General features: G+C 37.8%; 2 long non-coding RNA genes across 2 annotated transcripts; both read left to right on the top strand.

The window, feature by feature from the left end:
* Positions 1-18,152: 18,152 nt before the first annotated feature.
* Positions 18,153-18,595, top strand: LOC118486350. Its single transcript, XR_004878621.1, has 2 exons — positions 18,153-18,239; positions 18,314-18,595. It is a non-coding gene; the product is annotated as an uncharacterized LOC118486350 (long non-coding RNA).
* A 1,882-nt stretch (positions 18,596-20,477) lies between these two features.
* LOC110905415 lies at positions 20,478-22,239 on the top strand. Its single transcript, XR_004878401.1, has 4 exons — positions 20,478-20,525; positions 20,825-20,980; positions 21,807-21,937; positions 22,008-22,239. It is a non-coding gene; the product is annotated as an uncharacterized LOC110905415 (long non-coding RNA).
* Positions 22,240-23,308: the final 1,069 nt, after the last annotated feature.

Genomic DNA, 23,308 nt, shown 5'->3' with positions numbered 1-23,308 from the left:
GTTCATTACTCTGCTCGGTTGACCTACAGTTATAAGTAATGCTCATGTCTAGATGTGAGCCAAAGGTGTGCGTATTGCGTACCTGAAGTTGGGTATAACTCAAAATCAAGGGTAACAAGAGTTGGCACCTCGTGCCTAAAAGCCGTCTCTTCCAGATGAATATTCACAAGCTGGGAAGACTCGTCAGTTCCCTTGACTGCAAGAAGGTGTGCTGGCTACATGCGGTGATCAACGATCATCCATGTGTTACTGTTTCTGTTCCGAGTTGTGAGTAGACTAGTGACAAAATCCATTGCAGTGTGCTCCCATCTTCCATATGGGTGTTGCCGTTTCTGATACTTCGCCTTGACTTTTCCACAAATCAAACGTCATACACATACATTGCCAGGCGGATTTTCATGCCCAATCATTAGCACAAGGCTTACAGATCCAAACATCTTTCTTCAAAATGTGCTTTGCTCAACACAATTTCCCTACTGCTGTCGTGAAATGAGATTCACCTTCGTTCCATGAGGTAGTGAATATCGTTCGTCTTGCTAAAGTTGCTCCTCCATGCCTCGCATGGACTCAACTTGGAAACTCTCCCTCGTTAGTTCTCCAGTTTGAACAGAGCGAGTCTGATCAGGTAAGTTAGAGTCGATAGTGAGCTGCAAAGCTCACGTTCAGTTCCACAGTCGTAATCCTCCCAAAAGTTCCATCCAATGATGCCATTTACTAATTTAGCTCTTTCGAAACCAGGGAACACGGGAGGCCCTTGTGATCGGTCTAAGTAACGCATTCGGTATTGTCCAAGTAATGCCTCCAAGTAAATCCAAAGACCACGGTTTCCACTGTCGGTTGTGTGTCGTGCAGTTCCTCTTTGTAACTCCATTACGTAAGTCATCACTCTCTCGTGTTGCGTCGACGTGTAACTGTGACTCTGATTCGAACCATGATGATATACCACTGAATCCTCGAAGGGATCTTTGGTGTCAATCAGTTTCTAACAAAATGGATCTTAACAAGATCCCCGTATGTCCCCACTTCGTTGGTTACATGCTCAAAACGTGTCCCTCAAATCCAGATGTTACATTGTACAAGACTTCACACGGTATGGTTCCTCCCTCAGGAGCTCTGACATAAGATACAGATGTTGTCCATGATGCTCCTATCTCCTGGAAATGGTTCACCGCGTCGTCAATAAGCATAATCGATTCATGTGATCCATATAGCTACCAGGGTGATGATTAGCCCAAATGTTTAGGAATACAACGTCGAATTGGCCACACCGCGTTTGATATGCCGTTGTAGGGACATTCTCCCCTTAGACTTCCTTCTGACAATAGCTTGCTCGTTAGTCAATCCTCGAATTGGGAGCTTGTTCTTCGCAACTGGTCGATAGGTTGTCAATACATGGTCGAGGCAAACAGTTCTTGACTGCCACCTTGTTAAGTTCTCGATAATCAGGATACATACGAAAAGACTTATCCTCATGGATATAACTAGGGCTTTCCAAAGCAATAAACTAGATCCGATGAAACTCATGTCCAACCGTTTCTGTAGTTAATTAGACAGTTCTTGCAACCCTCCTGGTGCAAATCGGTAAAGAGTACGGGTAATCAGGCTGCTTCGGGCATGAGATCAAACTGGGATTCTTCCCTAAAAGTGTGGGAGTAAACCTGGAAGTTCCTCGGATTGCACACGGAGAGGAGTCACGAACAATTGGCGGATCCTCGATCCTCTTTTCCTTAGCCTTAACATCAGTAACGGTTGCTAACAATGGCGGGGTCATCCCTCCGTAGACACTTCTGGGCTTCATTGTAGAATTGATGCTACCTTTTACACAACTCTGATACTTTGGACAGATGACGATTCTCCACTAGGGAGAGGGGTATGCAAGGTTTTCTTCTCACAAGGTATATCTGCATGATGTATGGATAACCAATCCATACCAACTACTACATCAAGGTTATCGAGGATAGCAGAAGGATGGTCGATGTCGAATACTTGTCCCACAAGGTCGGGTTGATACTCCAACGGACATATGAGGTTTCATTAGACTTGCCATCAGTTGATTCCACAATAGGTTCGGTTCCAAGAAGCATCCAAGTCAAACAGAACAGAGACGAAGCGACCCATCCAAGCCACCATGTTGCTATACTCCTGGCGTTGCTCACGCCAATCCTATATGCCCTTCCATGAGCATCGTTTCCAGTGTTGTTGTGTTCGTTACCAGGATTTCCAGTACTGTCGTCGTTCCCTTGGTTGTTAACATTTTGACTTAATAACAGTCCATCCTTGCCAAAGTTACCTTTGTTTCCATACTGAAAGCTACGATTGCGAGTTCCTTGATCTTTCCGTGACTGTTACCCCTATTTCCGTTGCTTAAAACGGAGTCCTACGATCCTTCACCAACAGGGTCCACCTCTTCACATTTCTGTGCCACGTCCTAAGGTGCTGTCCATTGTGCTGGTAGTCACACATTCCATACTATAATTTGTTGTCGTCGCTTATGTCCCGATTGATTTGTAAGGGTCGACTCCCATGAGTCGCCATCTAGGGTTAAAGATTCGATTGGCGTCAATTGCTGATGTTCGTTGCTGGTAATCAGGGTCGTCCAAATACTAAGGTTGGTAAGGCACTACGCTCATCCTTTTCTCCATCGTTCTTGCGAGTTGACTGAGTAATACACGGTATATTCCCAGAGCGTTGCAGAAGTGATCACACTTCCGGGTCTAAGACGTCAATACGTTAAGTTCCAGCCAACGAAGAAGGGTGAGAAAGGTATAGACCAATCATTCGACGCTGCGACATCCATCACAGAGACGTTCGTACAAGCACCTAACATTCTAAACAGTTCGCTAGGCGTTCAGATGGGTGTTCAGGTAATACTCTATAGCATCGAGATTCGAAAAGGATTCAGAGAGAGGAGTGAAAAGATCACGTTCAAGTAGGAGGCAATCACTGCTAGGACTCCTATAGATTTGTTACGTTTCTCACTGATTAAATAACAGAACATAACCCCTTTTTCACTCGCTAAGCCTCACTGGGACTCACATGCACCCCACATTATTATTATGTGTGCACCCACAATAATATTGTGATTTGCATGTTCATCTCAGCTCCTCCTAACTCATGTCAAATGGTTCCTCAACCTCGAGTAGAAAGCAAATAACATCACAACGCGCGAGTCATGAGTGTTTAAGAAAACATCACACTACCAATCACATAACACATGCAAGTAATGAATTCATACTGTTGTGCTAAACGTGCAGTCACATGCAATATCATATGTAAGTGTTCACTAGTTATGCAGTGCAACGAGTAAACGAGAGACTAACCTTGCAATCTGGAGCTGAGTGTCATGGTCGGATTCTTGCTTTCAGAACCGTTCGGTTATAGTCTGGTTTTACAAAAAAATGTTTTAAAATCAAGTTCACTATAACCAGTGGCTCTGATACCAAACTGTCACACCCCCAAAATACCACTTGCGGAAACACCGCGGGGCGTGTGACATACCAGGATCTTAGCCACCAATCACATTGAACTCATAAGTATATATAAATATATTTTCATTCATTATCATAAAGTATTACGAAACGTTACATATAATTCATTGTACACAGCGGAAGCATAACTCATTTATTAAGTGTTTAATAAACCACGCGTAAGTAAACCATTAGACTTGTGTTGTGATTCCATGTATCTCGACCCATGACCACTCCAGCATCCCAGACAGCAAGTTCCAATGACGTGTACCTATAAGCCTACAAGCATGCAGAAAAACGTGTATCAGACAACGCTGGTGAGTTCAAAGTTTTGTTACCGTGTTTAGTTATCAGTCACATGTATAAAACAATTTAACAAATTGATTTGATGTTGTTATTACTCGATTACCGTATGTGGCGACTAGATGTGAATGCCCAACCCCAATGCCTCCATTTAGGCATTGGTCATGATGTCAAGGTATCAAACAACCTTGAATAGATGTAAGGGGTCTTATATGTACACGATGAGAATGCCCAACCCCAATGCCTCTAACTAGGCATTGGTCATGAAGTCCAGGTAATTAGTTCACGCCCGTCCTTTCGGCCCGGTGTGAGGGTGCCAAACCTAATAGCGCTATCAACTAAATACCTCGTTGCTTCTTCAGCAACACGGTAGATGTATGGGGTCTTACATGATTTATACTGTGTTCAATAACCAACATCCCAAATAAACAGTTTACCCAGTATTCCCTTTAGAAACGTTTACCAGATGTCCCAAACCACCGGGACGCATGCTTAGAAAAGTGTAGTGAACTCACCTTAGGTTTGCTCGGTATGTTATATTACTTGTTTCACGTGTGACAACCAAGTCCTAATACGGTTATCACATAAATATCAGTTTCACATACGCGTAAAATCACTCAGTCATCATATTTCATAATTTACACACCACTTTGTAACACATATTAGGCAATTAGCACACATGTAAATACATATACCAATTCTCGTTCAAGTTTCACATTGACACTTAGCATTCAATTCACCATTTGAAAAATGTACGGTCCATTACTTGTGTGCGGTTTAGTTTAACCAGTTACAATCGGCCACAAAACAAGGAAATTAAATACACGTATCGGTTTGTTCGATCAATTAAATCAGTTAACATTCAAGCATATAAAACATTCACATTGTAACAATTCATCATGCAATCCAACATTATTATATATCATAATATTACATAGTAGATGTTGCATCCTCCAACCATAGTTCGTTTGCATGTCCACCTCCCAAGTATTAAATTACAACTCTTAATATTCATGCAAGTGTGTACATCTAATTAATTCAATATTAGTGATTGGACCAAATAATACTAAAAATTGATTGGACCAAATCTAATTAGTACTTATCCACATGGGCTCCTTGAATTGTGTTTTGTACTTACATGGGCCGATGACAACTACTCATTAATATCACGTGAACTGTAATCCAATATTAATGACATGCACACATATCATATTTACAAACATGAATACATGCCGCCATATCTATCACAGTGGGACCCCCTTCTTGACGAAAGATCCCAATGTTCAGCATGCAAGCCATATACCCCTTTTTTTCATAATAGTGGATTACCATTACAATTTACCACACACATTAATCAAAACATTCAACCTAAACTGTTAATAATAATGTAAACATACATCACCAAGAGATCATACTTCAACCTTTCTCTCCAAGTTTGTAACATGTATCAGAAGTCATACCTATCACCACTATCATGCATTCATAACTTTAATATCTAAAAAATAACATATTCGCAATAATCCTTCGGTTGATTCTCGTAACAAGTTGATAACAATTACCACAGGAAATTTAACAAGATGTCTAATATAACCCTAACATCATGCGATCAAGTCATACACAACAACTATCCATACAACTTAAACATAATAATTCACTAACCCAACAAGCCTCATCCAAGAATGTGATGTCACGAAGGGTGGGGGTTTCTTCAGTCGTACGCAAACTTGGAAGAGTGGGGTTCTCCTGCCTTCGCGGTTTCAAGGGGGGTGGGGTGTTTAGGGTTGTGTTTAGAGTTCCAGTTACCATAACAAGATACGCGCATAAATAAAAGATGATAGTTGGGGCGGTTCCTTGTTGGCCGTGACCCTGGGCTTAAGCCCAAGTAGAATAGGCTGCCAACAACCCCTAGCAAACTGTCCACATTAACAATTAAGGGGGGTGGTCCAGCTTGGATTTGGGTGTCACATTGGCTAGATTGCAAATGTAAATAGGCCGAGAGTCATACTACAATTAATAGAGATTTTGGCTAATTAAAAGTTACGTGCAATAACATTGATAAAAGTTTGGGACGGTTACCCACCTTGGCCAAAATTGGCTCAAGCCCATTTAATTAGGTTGCCACCATTTAATTAGGTTGCCACAAGATTTAAGTAAACTGTTACTATGATGGGCCGATTTCAGCCCAATATGTTCCTATTGGACCACAAGGGTTTTGGGTACGGTCCACTCGAACATGTTGCACAAAGATGTGGCCCGATGCACTAATATACGGTTACAGAATCATACAAACACTGAGCGTGTAACGCTTTAAAGAGGAATAACGAGGAGTTAAGATCACGAGGTTAAACATTACTAACCTGAAAAGTTCGGGTTGTCAAAATAGCAGCTTGATTCTACCGGATCTTCTCATTTCTACTCTCTTCTTCTCATACTTTTCTGATTTGAACTAGTTCCAACGGTTGAAATGGCTTGATTTTCGAATATATTGTGTAAAACATAGTATTAACAAACCTTCGAAAGAATCAGATTAAAATACGGATTAAAAATGGTAAAAAATGGGTAAAAACCTGATTCCGCTTGAAAAGTTTGTTCGGTGATTTCGCTTGTAAAAACATAAAATTCAGATTCCGCTTGAAAGTTTTTATCTGATTTCGCTCGAATTAAGATCTGTTCTTATTCCGCTTGAAAGTTATCTTCTGATTTCGCTCGAAATCAGATTAGTTTAGATTTCGCTTGAAACGAAAAGTCTGATTCCGCTTGAATCAGATTTCGCTTGAAATTAACTGTTTGATTTCGCTTAAACAGTTCTGTTGATTTCGCTCGAAAGCTGATTCCGCTTGAATTAGCTGTTTTTCAAAATTTCGAAAAATTTTCTAAGTGTTTGTTGATTTTTCAGGTACGTGCAAGATGGATGATATATTCATGAACCCGTTTAGCGATTTGTATGCCTTTGCTGGAAATTCTGGAGACGATACTTCTTCTAGCAACACCAATGAGAACACGCCAAATACAAAAAAAAAGTTATCGGATGCTTTGGAAGTTGAAAGTGCATTTGGAACATATAACAAACCCCCGAAATTGATGGCTATCGAAGAGTACAGTCGGTGGGCCAAGAAGTTTGAAGATTGGTTGAGGGCCTTTGCTTATCCTAGCTGGAAGAGTCTAAAGAATGGATACAATGACGGAGGCAAAACTGGTGAAAGCTTAACATCACCTGAAGAAATAGAGGCATTTGTCGCTGAGCAAAAATGCATTGCACAGCTATTTCAGTCTGTTCGAGAAGATATAATATCTTTGATCGAGTACATCAGTTCTAAAGATATCTGGAAAAAGTTAGAAACCAAATGTTTAGGAAGTACAGAAATAGTGAAAAACAAAAAGAAACTACTTAGAAAAGAGTTTGATTTGGTTGGGTGTTTAAAGAATGAATCAGTTTCTAAAATGATTGAGAGATTTGGGCACCTGAAGCTGGAACTGGCGAGACATGAAATCGTTTATTCTCGAGAAGAGCTAGTCGACAAATTATTTGATGCGTTTCCAGATGAGATGGATTGGCAATATTATGCGTTGATGCTGAAAAATACTATCATGCCGCTAGAAGTGTTGACTGTAGATTTGCTGATTGAGAGACTAGAGAGTCACGAGTTGGAGTTAAAGAAGACACACAAAGTAAATCATTCGTCTTACCAGCAGAACTTGGATTTGTATTATCCAAAAAGCATGATGCCAAAGAATACATCTCCCAAGACAGCGTTTTCTGCTGAGAATTCCAACACTTCAAGCAAAGAGAGTCAAAGCAGTGGATTTCACAGTGTATCTTCGTCATCTGTAAACTAGTCTGATGCAAAGAATTTATTTCAATGCAACATCGCTGTAGACTTAAAGAACGCTCAAAACTTCAGCGAGGAGTCAGCAAAGCAATAGATGGTTTTCTTAGCGTCTGTGCTAGAATCATATGAAAGTCTTGTAGCAGGGAAGTAGGCAACACCAATCTGACAAAGGAAGATTATGATCAGATCGATCCGGAGGAGATGGAATTGATCGACATAAGGTGGTGTATGGCCAGTGCAGTTCGTCGGGCACAGCGTTTCATGGAGATTACAGGAAGAAAGTCTGTTGGTGGACCTTCTACCAAGTTAGGCTTTGACAAGTCTAAGGTGACGTGCTTCAAGTGCAAGCAGAAAGGTCACTTTAAGCGTGAATGTCGAAATGCGTATGCTGAGGAATCTGAGAACCCATTCAGAGAAGATTACTACAAGAAGGAGATTTATCATCAGTATAAATCAGAACCGCCGAGAATGAAGCAGCTTGAGGATAACAAAGAGAAATCTAGAGCTCTAGCAGTAATTCACGATGATGAAGGTTACGACTGGAGCGAGTTGTTACCTGAGGAGAATGCGGTTGGATTTGCATTCATGGCAAAATCTGAACCTGTTCCTTGGAAAGACAACAGAACTGAAGAACAGAAGTATGGTCACAGAAATTTGTTAGCTACGAACAAAATGATCAGAATAGCTGGTATCTTTTCTGAGGCAAAAAGAGCAAGGAGATGGGATCCAGATAGGGAATGTTATCTTGACCCCCAGGGAAACATTGCTATTGACCATAACACTCTTGATTTGGAAACCATAATCAAAGAAATAAAAGAAGAAGATAATTACTGGCAAAGAAAATGGTGGGGAAGTGGAGAAAAGAAAGAGAAAGAGGAGAAGGAGAAAGAAGAGAAAGAGAAATCAAAGAAGATTGACAATGGAATCATTGACACGATACAGGAGTTGAATGCTGAAAACATGGGAAAGATGACTGACAAGGTGCTGGCTGCTAAGGCACTTGAGGTAGATTCTAAATCCGTCTCTGAGTCTAAAAGCCAGGTCAGTTCAAATGCGTCAACGACTGAGTCAGGTAAGAAAGTCAATGGTGATGTTGACTGCAAAAATTGCATCAAGGAATGCAAAGTTTGTAGCACAATCACTTATCTCAACGGTAAGAAGGTTGAAGATCTGACTGCTAGAGTCAGAAGTGTTGAGGATCAAATTCTTGATCGTGATAAAATGGTGAAAGCTTCAACTGAACGGTTAAAAGAATTAACTAACAAAATTGAAAATGATAAAATTGACCATGAAAAGGTTAGGAAAGAAAATGAAAGGTTAGTTCTTGAAAATTGTCAGATCACTAAAAAATTTGAGAAACTTAAAAGCACAATGAAAGATAATGATGATAGAAATGGTAAAACATATAAAGAAAATGTTCATCTGTCGACAATGCTTAGGTTAAAAGAAGAATTGATCAATCAACAACTGGATGAAATCGCAAAGTTAAAGCTTAAATTTCAAGAAGCTGAAATTGAAAATGAGCGAATCCAGTTGAAGCTAAAAAGTTACAACTCCGCAAGCTTTGTTTTGCAACATATTATTCCAAAACCCATAGGCAAAAACAAAGCTGGCGAAGTTGTCTTTTCGGATGGAACCGAGGTGGGTTTTCATCAAGTTCCACCACCAGTTCTAGACAATTATTCGAAAAAGCAATCTGGGTTGGTTGATCTTGAAGAAGAAAATGAAGTAAAACTTCCGGATTCAATTGATGTTACTTTTTCTTCTTCATCGGCTGATAATAGTGTTCAGACAGAGATTGTTAAAAGCACAGCAGAAAGTGTTTTGATGTCTGAAGATGATTCAATTGAAGATGATGGATGTTTCTTGGACAAATACATTCCGAGACAGAAGTCCAAAAACAACTTAAATGATGAACCTACTCTTGTCGTGTACAATATGTCGGGATCTGATAAGTTGTATTCGGATTCTGAGTTTCCTCTAGAGAATGTAAATGTTTCAAAATTGAAAAATGTGTTCAAAATGGTTGAAATCGATTTGGCTGAAGTGAAAAGTTTAAAACAAACAAAAAGGCAAATGAATTTTGAGAAAGATAAAGCTTATTAAAAGAAACCTGTTGTTCCACCACGTTTTTATAACAACAATCGAAACAATCGAAACAATTGGTCGGGTGGTTATCAGGGTGGTAAGAGTTATCAAAAGAGAAATGTTCAACACAAGAAGTTTGTTGAAAAGAAAGTGTTTGTGAACAGTTCAAGTTCACTTTCTGATGAAGAGAAAAAGATTTTTTCAAAATCAAATGAAGAGTTCTTTGAGAAGAAAGCGTCACAGCCTCAGTCTAAAGGCACAAGTCGAGTAGCTGACACTCGAACATGCTTCAGATGTAATCAAGTTGGACATATTGCACGAAAGTGTACCAACTTGAAGCCTAAGACTGAAGTTGTGAAGATTCAGAAAAAGAAAGTTGATGAGAAAGGAAAAGCTCCAATGTTTGTAGAGAAAAAGGTTTTGAAAAATGAAAACATCAAAGTCAAAAATGAACCTATTAAAAATATGGTAACTAAAAGTGACAAGTTTTACAAACGGGTTGCATCATCTCAACAAATTTGGAAGCCTAAAACAGAGAAACAAATTTCAACTTCACAAGTGAAAAAGGTGGTGAATTCAGTCCCAATTGTGGATGATGCAAATTTTCCACCACTTCAAGCTAAAAATCTTAAGAAACAAAATGGGAAAATTGAAGGCAACATGGTAACACCCAAGGCTGGTCAGGCTTGGGTGGATATATTCTTCGTTGAATGAAAACCTGACTTGCCGGAGCTTCCTTGATCGCGAAGCATGAATCGGCATCTTTATTGAAATGTGTTTTAAATCAATCTGTGATATGTGTAGGAACTTCCGAGATTAGTTTCACGATGGATTATGGATAGTGGAGCTTCTCGACATATGACAGGGAAGACTGCATTGTTGTATGATGTTAGGAATTTCAATGGAGGTTATGTAGGATTCGCGGGTAATCAAGGTGGTAGGATTATTGGTGAAGGAACGTTATCCAATGGGATTGTGACGTTTGAAAGAGTTAACTACATTGCTGAGCTGGAGAACAATCTGCTGAGTATCTCGCAGATCTATGACAGGATGTATACCACTCACTTCACTGACAAAGAATGTTTGATATTGAAGCCGGGATTTGTTATCCCTGAAGAATGGATTATCATGAGGGCACCAAGAGTCAATGATCTGTACGTGTTGGACATGAGCGTAGCTACTACAACCACGGGTCAGGCTCATTGTTTTGTGTCTTGAGAAACAGAGAAAGAATCAAGATTGTGGCACCGGAAGATGGGGCATATTCACTTACGAAAAATGAGTCACTTGGTGCACAATGATTTGGTTACTGGTGTTCATGTGAAAGGTTTTCATCTGGAAGGGGAGTGCATTAGCTGCGTCAAAGGCAAGCAGAAGAAAAAGTCACACCCTAAAAAGCAAGTGAATTCAGTCTCAAGACCTCTGGAGAGACTTCACATGGATTTGTTTGGTCCTGTGAATATCAAAAGTATTACAAGAGATGTTTATTGTCTTGTGGTTACTGATGATTATTCCAGATTTTCGTGGGTATCATTCTTGAAGTCGAAAGATGAAACGTTTGATAGTTTGATGGCGTTGTTCAAGAAAATTGAAATCTTTACCAAAGGCGTATCAAAAGAATCAGAAGTGATAATGGTACTGAATTCAAGAACAACAAGATGGAAGAATTTTGTGATGAAAGAGGTATATTGCATGAGTTTAGTGCTCCGTACACTCCGCAGCAAAATGGAGTCGCAGAATGCAAAAACCGGACACTAATCGAGACGGCTAGAACAATGCTTGCTGATTCAAAGCTACCGATAAATTTTTGAGCAGAAGCAGTTTCCGCCGCATGCTATACGCTCAACAGAGTTCTCACTGTCAAGAGATTCAACAAAACGTGCTTTGAGTTGATCAATAACCGCAAACCTAATTTGAAGTATCTTGAACCGTTTGGGTCACCCTGTACTGTTCTAGAGCCTTTTGGAAAGTTGGGTCCAAAGAGTGTTGAGGGAATAATCATTGGTTATGCAAGTCCGTTACGACATGTCTTTGTTCCAAGCTTGAAGCGGATTATTGAAGCTTCAAATGTTGAATGTCAAGGTTATACAATGCCGCCGCAGAATCCTGGAGATTCATGGCGTTATCATTACGACAAGTTGTGGGATTCGTGTGACATGATGGAAGAACAAGAAGAAGAAGAGGATTTCTTTGATGAGTTGGATATTTTGCGAGTGTATGAGTCTTCGCAGGAAAGGTTCCCAGCCGAGTATTCAATGCGACCACGACAAACTTCGAACGACGATGAAGCAGGTCCAAGTAATGCTGGTGAACATGATGATGTCTAACACGATGAAGTTGCTCAAGATAATCAGACGGTTCAGAATGATAATCAAGAATCTGAGAATATGCCCATATTTGATCGTGGTGATTCAGATTCTGAGGGGGAGCAAATTCAGCTTTCGAGTCAAACAAACTAAATTGGTGAACATGATGCAAATCAGAATGTTACTAATCTGGAAGGTGATGTAGATGTTCCAAGCGAAGTAATGCCACGAACTCTTTCATACCATCCAGAGGAGCTGATCATAGGAGAACTAAAATCAGGCGTTCGCACGAGACGTCAAATTGACCAAGGGCTTACATGTTTTTATTCTACAGTAGCACCTTTACAAACTGAATTTTCATTGAGTTGTTTTATTTCGCAGATCGAACCGCGAACTTACAAAGAGGCGCTTACTGAAGATTCTTGGGTCAATGCGATGCAAGAAGAATTGAGTCAGTTTGAAAAATTAGGAGTGTGGAAGCTAGTAGATTTACCAGATGGTCACAGGAAGATCAACACAAAATGGGTATTTAAGTGTAAGAGAGATGATCGAGGAGTAGTTGTGCGAAACAAGGCTCGACTCGTTGTTCAGGGCTTTAGTCAGCAGGAGGGGATTGATTTTACTGAAGTGTACGCTCCTGTAGCTCGACTAGAAGCAATCAGAATTTTCCTGGCATTTGCATCTTGGAAAAACTTCAAACTATATCAGTTAGATGTAAAATCGGCATTTCTTTATGGGAAGGTTAAAGAGGAGGTTTATGTCGGACAGCCGCCGGGCTTCACCGACCCAATCCACAAAAACAAAGTTTATCTGCTGGACAAAGCGCTGTATGGTTTACACCAGGCCCCGAGAGCTTGGTACGAGACTTTGTCTCAACACCTACTAGCCAACAACTTCATTCGTGGAAAAGTGGATGCCACTCTCTTCACTAAAGAGGTCGACGGACATCTTCTGATAGTGCAGATTTATGTGGACGACATAATATTTGGGTCAACGAATGAGAAATTGTGCAAAGATTTTGAATCAGTGATGAAGCAAAAATTCGAAATGTCATCAATGGGGGAGATGAAATTCTTTTTGGGACTTCAAGTTGAATAACTACCTGAGGGAATTTTCATTCACCAGACGAAGTACGTGCATGATATTCTAGAGAAATTTGGAATGTCAAGTTCTACTCCAGCTGCTACCCCTTTAGCAACAAATCATGGGATTCACCCAGATCTCACCGGAGACAGGGCTGATGAGATGTTTTATCGTTCCATGATAGGTTCATTGATGTACTTAACTGCTTCACGTCCTAATATAATGCACCCAACGTGCCTCGCAGCAAGATATCAATCTAACCCGAGAGCTTCGCACATGATTGTTGTGAAGAGGATATTACGCTACCTGAAAGGAACTCCTACATTGGGGCTGTGGTATCTTAGAAAAGGCGACTTTACGCTCGAAGGGTATTCCGATTCGGATTTCGGATGCTGCAAAGTCAATGCAAAATCAACAACTGCAGGATGCCAGTTCCTTGGACCTCGCTTGGTTACCTGGCAGTGTAAGAAACAAACGTCTGTGGCTCTATCCACATGTGAAGCGCAGTACGTTTCTGCTAGCAATTGATGTTCTCAGATCCTGTCGATACAGCAACAGATGCGCGACTACGGTTTGCAGTTTCTTAACACACCTCTTTTTGTTGATAATGAGGCCGCAATAAATATAACAAAAAATCCAGTACATCACGCTAAAACTAAACATATAGAAATTCGACATCACTTCATCCGAGATTGCTTCGAGAAGAAGTTGATTCGAATTGAGAAAATCCACACTGACGAACAGAAAGCTGATTTATATACCAAAGCTTTTGATAAAACTCGTTTTAAATATCTTTTAAAACAGAATGGTATGATGCTTCTTTCGGTGTCGGATGGCATTATTGGCGTTGATGAAGGTACTGTTGTAGATGAAGATGAGAAACAATCTGCAATGGTTTGTCGATTTTTTACTTGTTTTCGTATTTAGGGGGAGTAGATATTTTTTTTCAGAAAATACAAAAACAATAAAAAATTCAAAAATACAAAAACATGAGAAAATTCAAAAATCCAAAAACAATAGAAAATTGAAAAAGAGCTTGTGTAAAAAGGGAAAATGATAGTACATCAGTTTGATAGTCACTGTACGCTAAAGATTTGTAAAGTTTAAAAGCATTAAACAGTCTCACTGATGATATGTCGATAGGTTTTTACACATTTAGTAGATTTGTTTGGGATATAAACCTAAAAATTTCAAACTTGCGTAATTTGTGGGGAACACTACTTGGATATATAGGTAACCCCTGAAATCTCATTTGAAAGGTCTCTCTTTCTGAAATATTTGGTCTTTATACTCAGTGATATCTGGGGTATTATTCCGGGACTTCTGCTGAATGGAAGTTCTGACCTAGTCCCCGAATAATGCTTTCCGCATTGCTTGAAACACAACATCACCCTCAGCAAATTGATTAAACAATAAAATTGATAATCATTGCTGTTTAAACACAAGATCCTCTAAAGGGGACACACCGAAAAGACGAAGCCGTCATCTCTCTGCGTATACGAAAGTATCGACCTGAGCTCTCAGGGCCCTCGCATCTAACCCCTTACAAATATCATCTGTGGTATACTCACCTGTAAGACTGAATATTGGGATTCTGGATACGGGAGTATATTCAAGAGGTGGGACACATGAATGAGTTAAGTTCCTAAAACACCTAAATCGTATCCTGAATAAATTGAAATTTGTGTGAAAATTTAAAGTAGATCAGTATATCGACAATCTACGTGAATTTTTTAATTCTGAGTATGAAATTGAAGCTTAACGGTACTTGTAACTTGTCTGATAGCTGATATGATTCCTTGACACGCTCACCAAAAATATGTTTGTAAATAGTTTACTTTCTTTACATTCTGCAATTTAAGTTTCTGTATTTCATTTCCTAGTTTAGAAACTTTATTAAAATCCAAAAAGATTTTTCTTTTCTTCTTTATTTTCCGACAAACCAAAATGGAGAGTTGATCGTTGGATTTTTGAAAGATTGAAGCAGATGCAGGAAAAGTTCGGGACTAGAGAATGAGGAGAGCTTATCTTGATGAATATTGGGTTGTTGAAAAGTAAAAAACAAGTTTATTAACTTGATACTTGTTATTTTCAGAAAATGTTTTAAAATGTTAAACAAAAATCAGTTTGTTTGTCAAAAGGATCAACCAAGGTCATTAAATTGGACTTGGTAGGTTAATTGAGTAATCAGGGTCATTAACTTGGACCTGAATACTTGAGTGGATTTCTAAACTGATAGATATTGTGATTTATTGTTGAAAATCAATAGATTGTAATGTTATTTGTTTGAGTAACAGGTTGTGGATTTTTATCATTCCCATGGCTCAAAAAGTCAAAGTATGAACCAGACCAAGACCCTAGATCCCGGCTTACCGAGAGGGGGAGTCTGTGAAAGGGGGAGTCTAGAGTTCTGGATCAACAGTCAAAGGGGAGACTGAAGATAGAACTAAGTCAAGATCTTGAACATGTGAAGAGAAAGCTTTTACAATGAAAAGACAGAATTGGAGAAGAGACCAAGACTACTGAAGACTCGACGCCGAAGACTTCGTTAACATCCAAGGGGGAGTCTGTTAGTGCACTGAATGTCTGTTTACTGCGTCTTAATCGAGTCTTAGGTCTAGATAGGTTAGATTGGAGTTTGGAATTGAAAAAGTGGGTTTAGATTGTAATTCCGCTCCAGATGTCAAGTTGTGATTCCGCTCCAAATGCTACACGGTGATTCCGCTCGAGATCAGTCATCATGGGGTTCCGCTTGAACAGTTTCAAGCGGAATCAGAACTACTATAAATATGTGTGTAATGATTTCATTTGTAACGTTGGAGCGGAATCTGGTCATACTGTCGGTGTCGAATTGCTGTCAAAATTTACTGAGAAATTATTAATAGAAAGGAAATTGAAAGGATAAAGCTGTTGTGACTTTGTTTACTTTGATTCCGCCTCTGTATACAAAGATGAACTGCCTTTACTGACTGTTTAGGGTCACGCACACGGTCCAACACATTTTACTCTTGAAGATATTTGTTCTTGAAAAATACTTTTCATATAAGCTTAAGCTTAAGTTTGAATTGGTTAACTAATATTTTGTATAAAGTGAATCACCTTTTTTACTTGATTTCCATAATTTTTTGTTATGTTAATATACAAAATTAAACAAATCAATCTTTATGTATACTCAAACTTGCAGCTTATACCTTTTGGTTTTGAAAACGCTAGAATCAGCCTTTTACTTTAAATTTTGTTGCGATATCAACCTTTGTCATACACTAAGTATGTTTTCTCTGTTAACTCACCTCACATGCAAAGGATGTGAGGGTATTTTTGTGTTTTTAATCCCAACTTATTACCTCCTCCACCATCGTTTGTCATAATCACCATCGGTTACCACCTCCGTCGGTTACCACCTCCGTCGGTTACCACCTCCGTCGGTTACCACCTCCGTCGGTTACCACCTCCGTCGGTTACCACTTGCGTCACCATTACACACTTTAGGTGTCGACGGCTTGCCTAACAGCTTACCACCACCCCGTCACCACCAACATCGAACACCATTCTGCCAAACCATTAGCACCATACCTTCACCTCTGAAAACCTACCACCACGACACCATCAAGCACCACCTTCAACTACCATGTAAACACCACGGACTGTTGCCCAGAGGGTTCTCTGCCGCTAGCAACCACTATATAGTCACCAACACCACCATAACCATCACTAAAAATCCTCTTGTCCCCAAAACGACTACCACCGTCATCGTTTACCACCACTATACCCAACATTTAAACCATAAACATTTACCGTCACTGTACATCCAAGCATGTGACTGTCACTAAGTGTGGTTATTGGAGGCGTTATCGGGGGTTAAGTATGAAATCCTAGTCGCTGTTCATCTCCGTTGACCATAACCACCACGTCGTCACTGTCCGTACAGGGACAACACCATCCCCATCACTATCACTATCTGTGTTGGTCGCGAGGAACATCTCCACCCATCATCATTGTTGAAACCACAACAACCGTCACTGCTAACACTCACCACCATCCTCCATCTCTTTAACTTTCTCTCTCTCTCTTTATTTTTTTTCTGTATTTAGAAAATGTGTGTTTATTTAAAAAAGGAACTACTAAATAAATGGGCTGGAAAAAGACCAAAATACCTTAACATTTTACATGTGATGTGACTTATATAAGAAATCGAACCAAGTTTGTGCAAAAGCTTGATACTTGCAAACAAAAAAAAAAAAAATTAAAGTTAAACATTGATCTACCGCTTTTCAAACTTAAAGGTATAAGGTGCATCTTCGGGTATACATAAAAGTTGAATTGTGTAACTTGGTCATGTTAATATGACATCTGGATTACAAATTTAAGTTATCTTATAACAATATTATTTGACAACTAAATAGCTTTTTAAATCTACAAATAAAAGTAAATGTGTTTTCAAAATACTGCTTTAATTCAGTTCCAATCCATGTATTAAATATTTTCATTAATTGCATTATATTATCTTATCTTATCTTCGATCATTTTTAGTTTTGTTCATCTAGTCAGTAGGCAATTGCTTCACTCGTGCTATGTTAAAGAGTGTGAACGGTGGTAAATAGACATTTAAGATAAATGTTTAACCTTCCTCGCTGTAAACTCTATTGATTTGTGATTATGTTGTGTGATTAGTTATAATATATGATGAAGTAATTGGTTTATTAGTATTAACGGACCTATTGTTTATTCATGTAAACAATGATTGCTTTATTAGTAATTAAATTCTAATTTCATTAAAAGTGTCACGTTTTCGGGTTAGAGTGTAATAATGTGGACATATCATAACGCCAAATTCAATATTACAACACCGGTTGTTGATGTAATATTGTGTTATTTTAGGTAAAGAATCTGCATTAAATAATTGTACAATTAAAATGATAGAACTAATAGTACAATTCAAGTGATATATTAATGATAATATCTAATGTATTTAATGTATATATACATGTACGGCTATATAAGAACTATTCCAACCAGAACATCCATCATCTGTTCATTCTTCGTAGAAAAACAACATTAAGCAATATCAAACATCAAACTAATGGCTGTCACATCAAAACACTTTCTTGTGTTGAGATTTTTGATGTTGGCATTTCTTTTCATGACTTTTGTTCCATGTTATGGTATGAGATTTCTCTTTAGCTTTCCATACATTTAAGAATTTTTATAGGTACTAATAAAATGTTTTTCTATACAGCTCCTGGTCCAGCATGTCTAGGAGATTGTAATGCAATAAAGGAGGATTGCTTAACTCTTTGCCAAAGACTACACTTTGGAACTGGTTCTTGCATAGGAAATCCATCTAGGTGTTGCTGTCATAATTAGTTTATTTATTTAAACGTTGGTAGTACTCCCCACACCACTAAGTTAGTTGTTGTCTCGTGTAAACAATTTCACGAGGATTTTGATTTTAATAAAACTACCAAAGTCGAAAATGAATTATCCCTATATCCTCGAAGTTCTTCATCTTATTATTTTTTCTCTACTCGTGGTATTGCTTCCTGATTTTATTCATCTTATATGATTTTTACGTGCTAAACTTTATCATTAGCGGGAAAGGTTAAAGAAAAATTGTTGGCAAAGATGAGCAGTTTATCATAAAAACAAATATTACAATAGTGCAATAAAAATGTAAAAAAAGTGCCACAAAAACAAATATTACAAAACTGCCTCAAAGGGATTCCTTATTATTCGGTTTGACCACTATAGTAGGAATAATGTTGTATAAAAGTGCAAAAAAATGTAAAAAAAAAAAAAAAAAAACTAGTTAAGATTATTTGAAACCAAAATTAATTTTAAGGGAGGTTGCCTTTGCTACGGGTTATCATTATAAGATTATATCATTATAAGATTATATCCGGATCTCTAGCCATATAAGCTAGTACGGGTCCTCATTGTTGAAATGACTTAGATTTAGGGAACTCAATGATCCGAATTTTAATTTAATTGGTATTTAAAATATTCGACACAGGTTAGCAACTATTTGAATAAAATTCGGTTCGGGAATCCAATATGAATACTTGTGATTTTTTTTAATATAATCGCTTTTTAATCCTATTCGAATCCAACTTCAAAGGAGCAAATAATACGAAACCAATATCAAAAACACGTCTAGTTCTATTCTGAATTTTTTAATAATACAAAACCCTCTCATTTTGATGCCCTCAAATAAATAATTTCTTAATATCGACAATTATATCCACTTAAGACTTCCACACAAATGATCTGATTTCAACACTGAAATCACATTATATCACTTGAGTATAACACAATATATGGAGATATAAACCACAACATTAGAAATAATGTTTTACTAGAAAAAAAAAGCCATAAAACTCTCAAGTAAATAATACCAGTTTAGATTATTTAAAACAAAAACTAGTTTAGAAATAATGGTCATTATCAGATAATATCACCATCTCTACCTGCAAAAGCTAGAATGGGTTCTAATGGTTGAAATGGCCCAGATTTAGAAAAATCAGTGAACGGAATTCTAATTACAAGTTTTTAATTCGGATATAAAATAATCGAACTGTGTTGGCTAGTATTCAAACTAAAATCTCAGTTAACCAATAGAATTACATTAATTTTGATTTTTTAAATTGCACCTACAGGAATTCATAATTTCTAATTCAAGTGTTTTTTATCCTACTTGAATCCAACTTCAAAGAATCCCAATTCAAAATTATAAATCTGATAGGTTTTTCTTTTATTCTATTTGAATTCAACTTCAAAGAATCTTATCCAAAAAGCCGCTCCATATATCGAACGTAGAGGATGAACACGTGTTAACATGCGTCTTGGAGCTGTGGCAGGTTGAGATCTTGCCACCATTCGCATCTGCAGATTCCACGTTGTAGAGCTACTATAGGTCGACTACGAACCCTAACCTGGATCCCCTTCCGGTCTGTAAGCCCAAAACTATGCGGAGTTGGCGCCTGGTTTCTGGGTTAACAAGATAGTGAATTGCATGTGGCCTTACAGACCATAAAGGTGGATATTTTGGTCGGTGACGCATGGCCGGCCTTAGAGGGAGTGAACTAAAGCCCTAGCTTTGGGCCACCACATGTCAAGGGCCTCAGATTTGGGCTTGTTGTAGGGGTCTGGGAATGGGGATTTGTGATTTGGGTCTTGGAGCCTGGACTTTGGAGGAGGGAATGGATACAAAATTAGGTCTCAAAATAAATGCGGGAAGGAAATTGGAAGTCGAGAATCAATTGGGAAAGATCAATAGTCATCAAGCGCATACTTTTTTTTTTTGTGTAACATGCACATCTGATCAAAGGTAAATGATCATTCTTTCGAGTTTTATTACTGCTATTTGGTTTTTCAATCTACAATTCTTGTTGTGGTATGTAACAGATGATACAGACAATACTGCAGTCTCCATGATTTATAGTTTATAAGTGGTATGTTTTTTATTTCAGTTCCCAAAGCATGAAATGCATTATATGTGTTTGATTTTATTTTAATGGAATTTTAATTTTTTCCCCAATATATCATATACTCTGGAATACTGCAAGAACATTTAAAGAAGGAAGATATTTGAAAGACGAAACAACTCCCACAAAATGAAATTAGATAATATCATTTTTATTGCCAAAATTGTGTGGAAACATAGACATATTATGGTCTGTTTCAGTAGGAAATTGGATGATCGTAAATAGTAAGTGTAAAATTGCTAATCTTTTGCTTTGTGTGATGATAGGGAACTTGCTTTTAGGTGATTCATGGAAAGAAGCACTCCATGTGGTCACTTTTGTCGTGATCTCTCCAATTCTTAAAATTCGCTAATAAACGCTCATTCTAGATCATCATATCTCATCCTTCATCCTGCTCTGGATCCTTTTTGGAAGGACAAAAGGTATGATCACATTTTATTTTATGTATTTAAAGGTTGTCACAGAATTTTATGTGATTATGTTTAATACTAGGAACACATCTCAGCCATTTTGAAAACAAACAAGTCATAAAAATAGATTTGTTTATATCCAATATCAATGTTAGGTTACAAAATTATTTTGCAAACAGGGCCACCATTTTTTAATTGGCTTTAGGTCCCCAAAAAGGTTGAGCCGGCCTTGACGCACGTATTTACAGAATCTGCACTTGAAGTCCCTGGAACTTGCATCTTTGCAAACAATTACAATATTGATCCCTTAACTTATTAAAAGTTAATTTTCCACAATCCAAAGTTGCACACGTGTCATGAGTGTTGGTAGGGTATACGAATATATATGCTTACAAAAATACGGGATGTCACCACAAATATGCTTCGTTGGGTATGAAATGAATCCTTAAATGCCATTTTACTTCCATTATTCTTTGGTTTGCTAATATGACAATTTAATTCATATTCGAGTAATCTTGTAACATTATGTAATAATAACTAAATGTATTTCTTAAACTGAAATGATAGAATTCCATGGTTTACTAGATAATGCTTTTTAGAAAGTGTGATCAGGTGTATTAAATATGAAGTTCGATCATATGTATTATATATTTTCCCAAATGCATTATATTGTCTTATAATGGATTATCATATTTAAGTTCACCCACTCACGAGATAATCGGCTAGTTGTGCAACACTTCCTTGTTCTCAACATGTTTCAGATTTTTAAGCTCATGAAGTTATTGTTTACTATTATTAATGAAGTTACCATTTATTAGTTGTCACCTTTTAACATCAGGGTGCTGTATGGGGACACAATAATGTCGAATACAACGTTAAAATACGTTGTCCTCTTATCAGAACCAGGGGCGCAACTTTGTGGGGGCCGCAGGGGGGGGGTGACCCGAAATTTTCTCTCAGTAGTGCCCGGTATGTAGTTTTCTTATAGATTTTTTTACATATATACGTTTTTGACCCCCGGTTTTATAATTTTTTTTAGGTATATACATTTTCGACCCCCCGGTCAGAAATCTCAAGCTTCACCACTGAGCGAACACATCTTGTTTGTGAAATATTGTGTTAAATTTTTTAAGTAGAGAATCGACATTAATAATGCAATTTAGGGGATATATTGATGTTGATATCTGATGTATTTAATGCAAGGAACCTGACTCGTGTAGCCACATAAAGTATCATTTTTCGATCTTTATATAAAAATTATTATCATTCAATTTCACTCTAATGGCATTCACATTGAAGTATTCTCTTCTCTTGACATTTTTGTTGTTGGCATTTCTTCATGATAGTTGTTCCATACTATGGAATGAGAATTTTCTTCAATTTTCCATATATCATAAAAATTCAAGAATTATTCAAAAACATTACAACGCCGAAATGTGCTAACCGAATGTTTGGGTATACAGCTCTTGCTACAGCATGCCTAAGAAATTGTAATGATTCTTCTCCTCTCCTTTTTCTTTCGTTATCATTTTTGCTCCTAATCCTACGCCACCATATTCATTCGCAACGCCAATGGTAGATTCAATCCCACTTAATGATTGAGGTTAAATTGTTATGGTTTGTTGTCTGATATCTTCATCACTGTTGGTGCATCACCAAAGAACTGATTGTGGTTTATCAACATAAACCCCTGTTAATTAAGGTACTATTAATTTTAGTTTTTCTTTTGAGAGTGGTTTGTTTCTACTACTTTAGCAATTGTTGTTTCAAAATCCGAAGGTGATTGAGCTTGATTGAAAGTGACACTGGTGAGGACAGATCTAGGGTTTAACAGTGATTTCTCTCTGCCGATCTAGGGTTTAATAGTGATTCCAGGCGGCGGCTAGGACTACAAGGAATTTCACTGAATCAATTTTAAGTTTATTTGAATCGATGTTCATTCTTTTCAGTTTTATTTTGATTCTTAATGGATAATGGATTATGAGACATTTCACTGGTAGATGACGACAGTTGTGGTAGGGTGAATTGAGAAAGCAACCATCTCATTTTTTTCATTAGGGTTTTTCTTTAAATCTTCTCAGCATCTAGCATCTCTCTGATTAAGGTTAGTATACAAGTTCATAACTTATAGTTCATCTAATTGAACTTTCTATTATTCGAATCCATAAAGTTGTGTGATTCAGATTAGGGTATATTCTTTGATATATTGTGAAGTTAAATTGTCTAATGTTGTTTTGTTCCAATTCAGTAGTGTTCTCTTTAGGAACAATGTGGATTTGACATAGTACATCAAATTTGGCCAGGTCAGTTTTTTTTATGTTCATTTTTTATTAGGGTTTA

The sequence above is a fragment of the Helianthus annuus genome, chromosome 14 (assembly GCF_002127325.2).
Source record: "Helianthus annuus cultivar XRQ/B chromosome 14, HanXRQr2.0-SUNRISE, whole genome shotgun sequence".
Classification (NCBI taxonomy): Eukaryota; Viridiplantae; Streptophyta; class Magnoliopsida; order Asterales; family Asteraceae; genus Helianthus; species Helianthus annuus.
Note: the sequence above shows the minus strand (reverse complement) of the source record. Positions and strands in the feature narration are given on the sequence as shown.